This window comes from Nicotiana tabacum, chromosome 23 (genome assembly GCF_000715075.1).
Source record: "Nicotiana tabacum cultivar K326 chromosome 23, ASM71507v2, whole genome shotgun sequence".
NCBI lineage: Eukaryota > Viridiplantae > Streptophyta > Magnoliopsida > Solanales > Solanaceae > Nicotiana > Nicotiana tabacum.
The window spans coordinates 15,507,478-15,513,543 of NC_134102.1; positions in this window are offsets into that span (position 1 = coordinate 15,507,478).

Consider the following 6,066-nt stretch of genomic DNA (forward strand, 5'->3'; position numbering starts at 1 on the left):
AATCCAGAAGAAAGATGCAAAGCAAAGGGAGACAATATTAGTAAATATTAGTATCACCACAACAATCATAAGAAAAATAGGAACACCATGAAATCTAGAAGAAAGATGCAAAGCAAAAGCGATAGCTAGTAAATAGGACATGCACTGAAAAGCGAAATAGTAAGCCACAACATTGCCACTAGCTATCTTAGACAAAAACCCTACATGGCTAGTCCCACAATGGTACGAAGTAAGGCACGACTCAACTACCTCCTAACCTACAACCCTAATACTCGACCTCCACATCTTCCTATCAAGTGTCATGTCCTCGGAAATCTGGAGCCTCGCCATATCCTGCCTGATCACCTCTCCCCAATACTTCTTAGGGGCCACTCTACCTCTTCTCGTGCCATCCACAACTAGCTTCTCACACTCCCCCGGCTCGTGATTCATCAATCAGAACTATGTCACCGGCGAATAGCACGCACCATGGTACCTCCTCTTGAATATGACGTGTTAACACGTCCATCACCAGGGCGAATAAGAACGGACTGAGCGCAGAACCTTGGTGTAACCCCATTACAACCGAAAAATGCTCAGAGTCGCCTCCTACTGTCCTAACCTGTGTCTTAGCCCCATTATACATGTCCTTAATCGCCATAATGTAGGAAACCGACACACCTTTTGCCTCCAAGAATCTCCAGAGAACTTCTCTAGGAACCTTATCATACGTTTTTTCTAGGTCAATAAACACCATGTGCAGATCCTTCTTCCTCTCTCTGTACAGTTCCACCAACCTTCTAACAAGGTGTATAGCTTATGTAGTCGAACGTCCCGGCATGAACCCGAACTGGTTGTCGGATACATACATTGTCATCCTCACCCTCGCTTCAACCACCCTCGCCCACACTTTCATGGTATGACTCAGTAATTTGATACCCTTATAATTGTTACAACTCTGGATATCACCTTTGTTCTTATACAATGGAACCACCGTACTCCACCTCCACTCATCTGGCATCCTCTTTGCCTTACAAATAACATTAAATAACCTAGTCAACCACTCCAAGCATGCTCTCCCCACACTCTTCCAAAATTCCACCGGAATCTCATCTGGCATGGTCGCTCTGCCCCTACTCATCTTACGCATAGCTCCCACGACCTCCTCAATCTCGATACGCCTGCAGTACCCAAAGTCGCGGTGACTCTCGGAATGCTCCAATTCTCCTAACACAATATCCTGATCCCCTTCTTCATTCCGAAGTTTATGAAAGTAAGTTTGCCATCTCCTCTTAATCTGGGCATCTTCCATCAATACTCTACCATCTTCATCCTTGATGCATCTCACTTAGTCTAAATCCCGAGCCTTCCTCTCTCTCTCAACTTGGCCAACCGGAATAACTTCTTCTCCCCGTATTTTTTCCCAGTTCCTCGTACATACGACCATAAGCGCAGTCTTAGCCTCCGTGAGCGCCAGCTTAGCCTCCTTCCTAGCTATCTTATACATGTCCATGCACGCTCGCCTCTCCTCCTCACCTATGCTCCCCACTAACTTCAGGTACGTCGCCTTCTTCGCTTCCACTTTACCTTGGACCACTTCATTCCACCACCAGTCTCCTTTGTGCCCATCAGAGATGCCCGTCGAGACCCCTAACACCTTTCTCGCAGACTCCCTAATACATTATGTTGTCGCTGACCACATAGTGCTCGCGTCACCACTGCTCCTCCACGCTCCCAAAGCCCATAATCGCCCCTCAAACTCTTGGGCTTTATCCTTAGTTAAGGCTCCCCACCTAATTATCGGTCTTCCTCGAGCAGACCTTTTCCTCCTCTTTAACATAATACCAACGTCCATCACCAAGAGCCTATGCTGCGTCGCGAGTATCTCACCCGGAATTACCTTGCATTCCTTGCACAACCTTCTGCCACACTTCCTGAGGAGGAGATAGTCAATCTGAGTCTTTGCCACCGCATTTTGAAAAGTAACCAAATTCCCCTCCCTCTTCGAAAATCTAGAGTTCGCAATCACCAACCCAAAATCCTTAGCGAAGTCTAACATCGATGTACCTCCTCCGTTCCTCTCCCCAAAACCGAAGCCTTCATGCTCCTCGCATTAACCACATGTGGTCGACCCAATATGCCCATTGAAATCCCCTCCTATGAATAGCTTCTCAGCAGGAGGAACATGGTGCACAATCTCATCTAACCCCTCCCAGAAGTGTTGTTTAACCTCCTTATCTAGGATCGCATGCGGCGCATAGGCGCTAACAATGTTTAGGGTGCACTCTCTAACCACCAACTTAATAATCATCAATCTATCATTCACTCATCTCAAAAAGAGATTGGAAGCAACTAAAGGTAAATGGCCCGAAGAACTGCCAGGTGCATTATGGGTGTACCGAACAATGGCCAAATCGAGCACGGGGGAGACTTCTTTCTCTCTTGTGTATGGGGTAAAACCCCTGATTCCGGTGGAAGTAGGAGAACCTACCTCTAAGGTATTTCTGGGCACACAAAGAAGCAAGCAATGAAGTAATGTTAGTCAATTTGGAGTTGCTCGATGAACGCAAGGACTTGGCGCATATAATGATGACAGCCCAAAAATAGAGAATAGAAAGATATTACAATCGAAGAGCCAACCTCCGTTATTTCAAAGTGGGAGACTTGGTTTAAAGGAAAGTAACTCAGAACACCCAGGAGCTCAATGCGGGGAAGCTAGGTCCAACATGGGAAGGGCCCTACCAGGTTTCAACTGTCACTGGGAAAGGGTCATATGAGTTAGAAAATCAAGATGGAGAAAATTGCCAATCAACTAAAATGTAGCACATCTCAAGAGATACTATTATTGATAAACATCGTCTGTACTGAAAGTATGTACTGCACTCTTTTTCCCTTCGTCCAGTTTTTGTCCCAATTGGGTTTTTCTAGCAAGATTTTTAATGAGGCAGCAATAGAAAGCATACTATGAAGGAGGCTTCAGCAATTAGACCTTTAAATTACAAGGTACACAAGCAAAGAACCACTACATAGCGGTTAGATAGTCTTTTGCTCGATAGCAAAGTTCCTACTGAGAAGTTAAGTTAGATGTCGAACAGAGATTACCCGACCATTCACAAGTGCAAGCCACTAGGGGATTGCTAGATAATCTTTGGATCGATAGCATAAATTCCTAAAGGGAAGTGAAGTTTGTTATCAAACTGAAGATTATAAAGCAATTCACTAGTGGAATCCTTGAAGGTGTAAAACTTCTAGTGTTTGAATTCGCATTCTTCGCATTCGAACACTGTGGGGGGAATAATATGAGGATACGGCAACAACAACTTTCACTTCGACCAAAATACGAAACCCGAAAACATAGTTGTATCATCGAGACTAGAGACTGCGCGGCCAGTCCCGTAGAAATAAGTTGTACAAGTTAGCCACAAGAAATGGCAATTTCTTTTTAGCACAACGAATGCTTATGCACTTTTGAAAATGGAAGGAATAAAGTAAAGTCCTTTTATTTCTATCTTGTTTCTTGTGTGAACGATGAATTGATTATATCATTTGAAAGTTAAACAAGTACTTCAAATGCTAGTGCCGTAATGAACACGAGATGTCCTCTTCAAGAGCACCGTAAACATAAGAGGGCCCTCTCTTATAAAAGCCCTCACGTTAAAGGGTTGATTTCAGAAGAACTTATCCTCGAAATCTCTACGCCCCCAAGAGAAGTGGGTAGATTCACCGTTGGTTCGATACTTTGGCCTTCATCATTTTGGCCTTTAGTATCATCACCTTACGGTTCTTCTTCAGTCCCCGAGAACTCAAAACCGAAACCAGAAGAATCGGTAGCATCAGGCTGGGCAAGAAGACCCTTTTTTGCAGCTAACTCCAGCTCACGAGCCTTAGCGATTTTGGCATCAAAGTAAATGACATCCGCTTTGGCCTCTTCCAAATTTTTTCTCCGCATGTTGTACATAGCATATGTTTTTTCAACAATGAAGGAAGCCACTCAGTGGTGAAGTTCTTCTTTAAGCTGGCTAACCGGACATACTTTTCTTCGACAGCAGCAAGCTCTTCAGCTTTGCAATTTAAGGCCGCCTCCAAATTATTCAATCTTTCAGCAGAGGCAGCCTCGCGATCGGATGCAGCAAGAACAACATTATGGACTTCAACCCATTTGGCCCTAGCTTCTTCAAATTAATCCCTCAACGGGGCAACATCTTGCCTAAGGGTCACTACTTCTTGCTCGCTTTGCTGCAACCGAGCCTCCAACTCAACGGCCTTAGCAGCTCGATCTTCCAGTTCTGAGATGCGAGCAACAGTTTGATCCCATTCGGCCAAAAGTTGATCTCGTTCGGAGGTAAGTTCCTCCTTATCACGAATCATCCTTTGAAGGCTCTCCGAAGCAAGGAAGTTGGCCTGCAAAACAAGAATGCAAATTCAAATCTGTGCCATAACACAGATAGAAGAAACAACAAAGAAAACAAAGACTATACTGTCATTGCGTTGTGCATGGCATTGTTCAACAAACACTCTCCCTAGAGAGTTTGTATTTTTTCCCAATCTTTCTTTGAAGTCAAGGGCTTTAGATAGTTAGCAAGTTCCACCGGCGGGGACAACAGATTGCATCCGGTGGAAACCGAGAGGGTGAGGCACCTCCTCCTTTGGGGATCTTCTGAGGGGGCAGCATAATTTTGCCCCAAGTTCCCGTCAACTGGGGACTAGGGAAGAGGGAAGTTCTCCTCTTGGACAACCACGACCGGTGGAGATAATATAGCAGTTATTGGTGGGGAAGGCAAAGTTGGTGAAGAAGGAGAAAAAGCTGATGGCATTGAAGGATGAGAAGTGGATGCAGCAAGCGCGGTGCTGGTTCTTGGTTGCTCATCAACCGAAGACAGCTGGGACCCGGTACTCAGCCTCACGGTACCGGGCACGACGACTGGGATTCGAAAACGGGAGATGGCATTTTCCACCATATCATACTCCCCCACAGTGCCGAGGCATTATTCTCGGATGGTGTAACTAACTTAACAGATTGGGCATTCTGTTGAGCTGGGGAATGTTGTCATCTTCTATGTAGAGAAGCCCCCTCCCACTGGCTTCTCTATCATCATCGATCACCACGGTGTCTGTGGCCGGCTCGGGCGCGGGACTCATCACTACAACTTCCGGAGACGACTCGGGTGCGATACTCTTTACCTTTTTATTTTTTCCCTGACCACGGAGGAATGTCTTCTTTTGATTGCTTGTTCTCCGGTCGGGGACTCCGAGAAGAAGCACTTGCACCAGAAAGCAAGCCCGGAGACACCAGTTCGAATAAAAGCCTCCTGAAACAGCCTCGCCGCATCAGTAGGATTAGTCAAAACGTTCTCCTCGGGGATGACAACTGAGCCCTGGGGTAGACCTGAATTCAACAAGAGAGAAAGGTTAATCAACTTCCTAATACAAAACGTAAAAACAAAATGAGTTCGATTTACCATGATTTTTGGCCTTCCACCCGTATTTAAGGGCTAGTTCTTTCCATGTGCGGGTCTTGGGCGTAGTAACGTCCAAAATTTTCTGGATCCACTGGTCCACTCCTTCAACCCTAGGTGGTACACGCCGAGTTGCTTAAATGAGCGAAAAAAGAAAGGTCAATAACGATATGGGACGATCTTTAATAGAAGAAAAGACAAATAGTAAACTTACGAGTGCGGTTCTATAATTCCGGAAAGGATGAAGCCGCGGATGGAATGATGTCACTGGTGGCAACTGCAATGAACTGTTCCATCTACCCACGGTCGTTGTCATCATTCAAGCTGGATAGTAGAGCATGGGGGCCACACTTGCTGAAATTTATCATTCTCCCTGTCACACCTCCTTTTTACTCCCCAAAAGAGATATAGTTTATGGATTGTTGTAGGTTAAAGAGTTTTCCAATTAAAGTGACAACTTTGAGTAGGGATTATTTTATTTACAGAGTCGCCACTTGAAATTAATTTTTTAGGTGTTCCAAGTCACCTTTTATTTGAATCCTTAGTCAAAGAAAGGTTTGACTCTATTATTATTGGTCTGCGAAAATAAAGTCCGGGTAAGAAATTCTATTAACCGGGGAGAAGGTGTAAG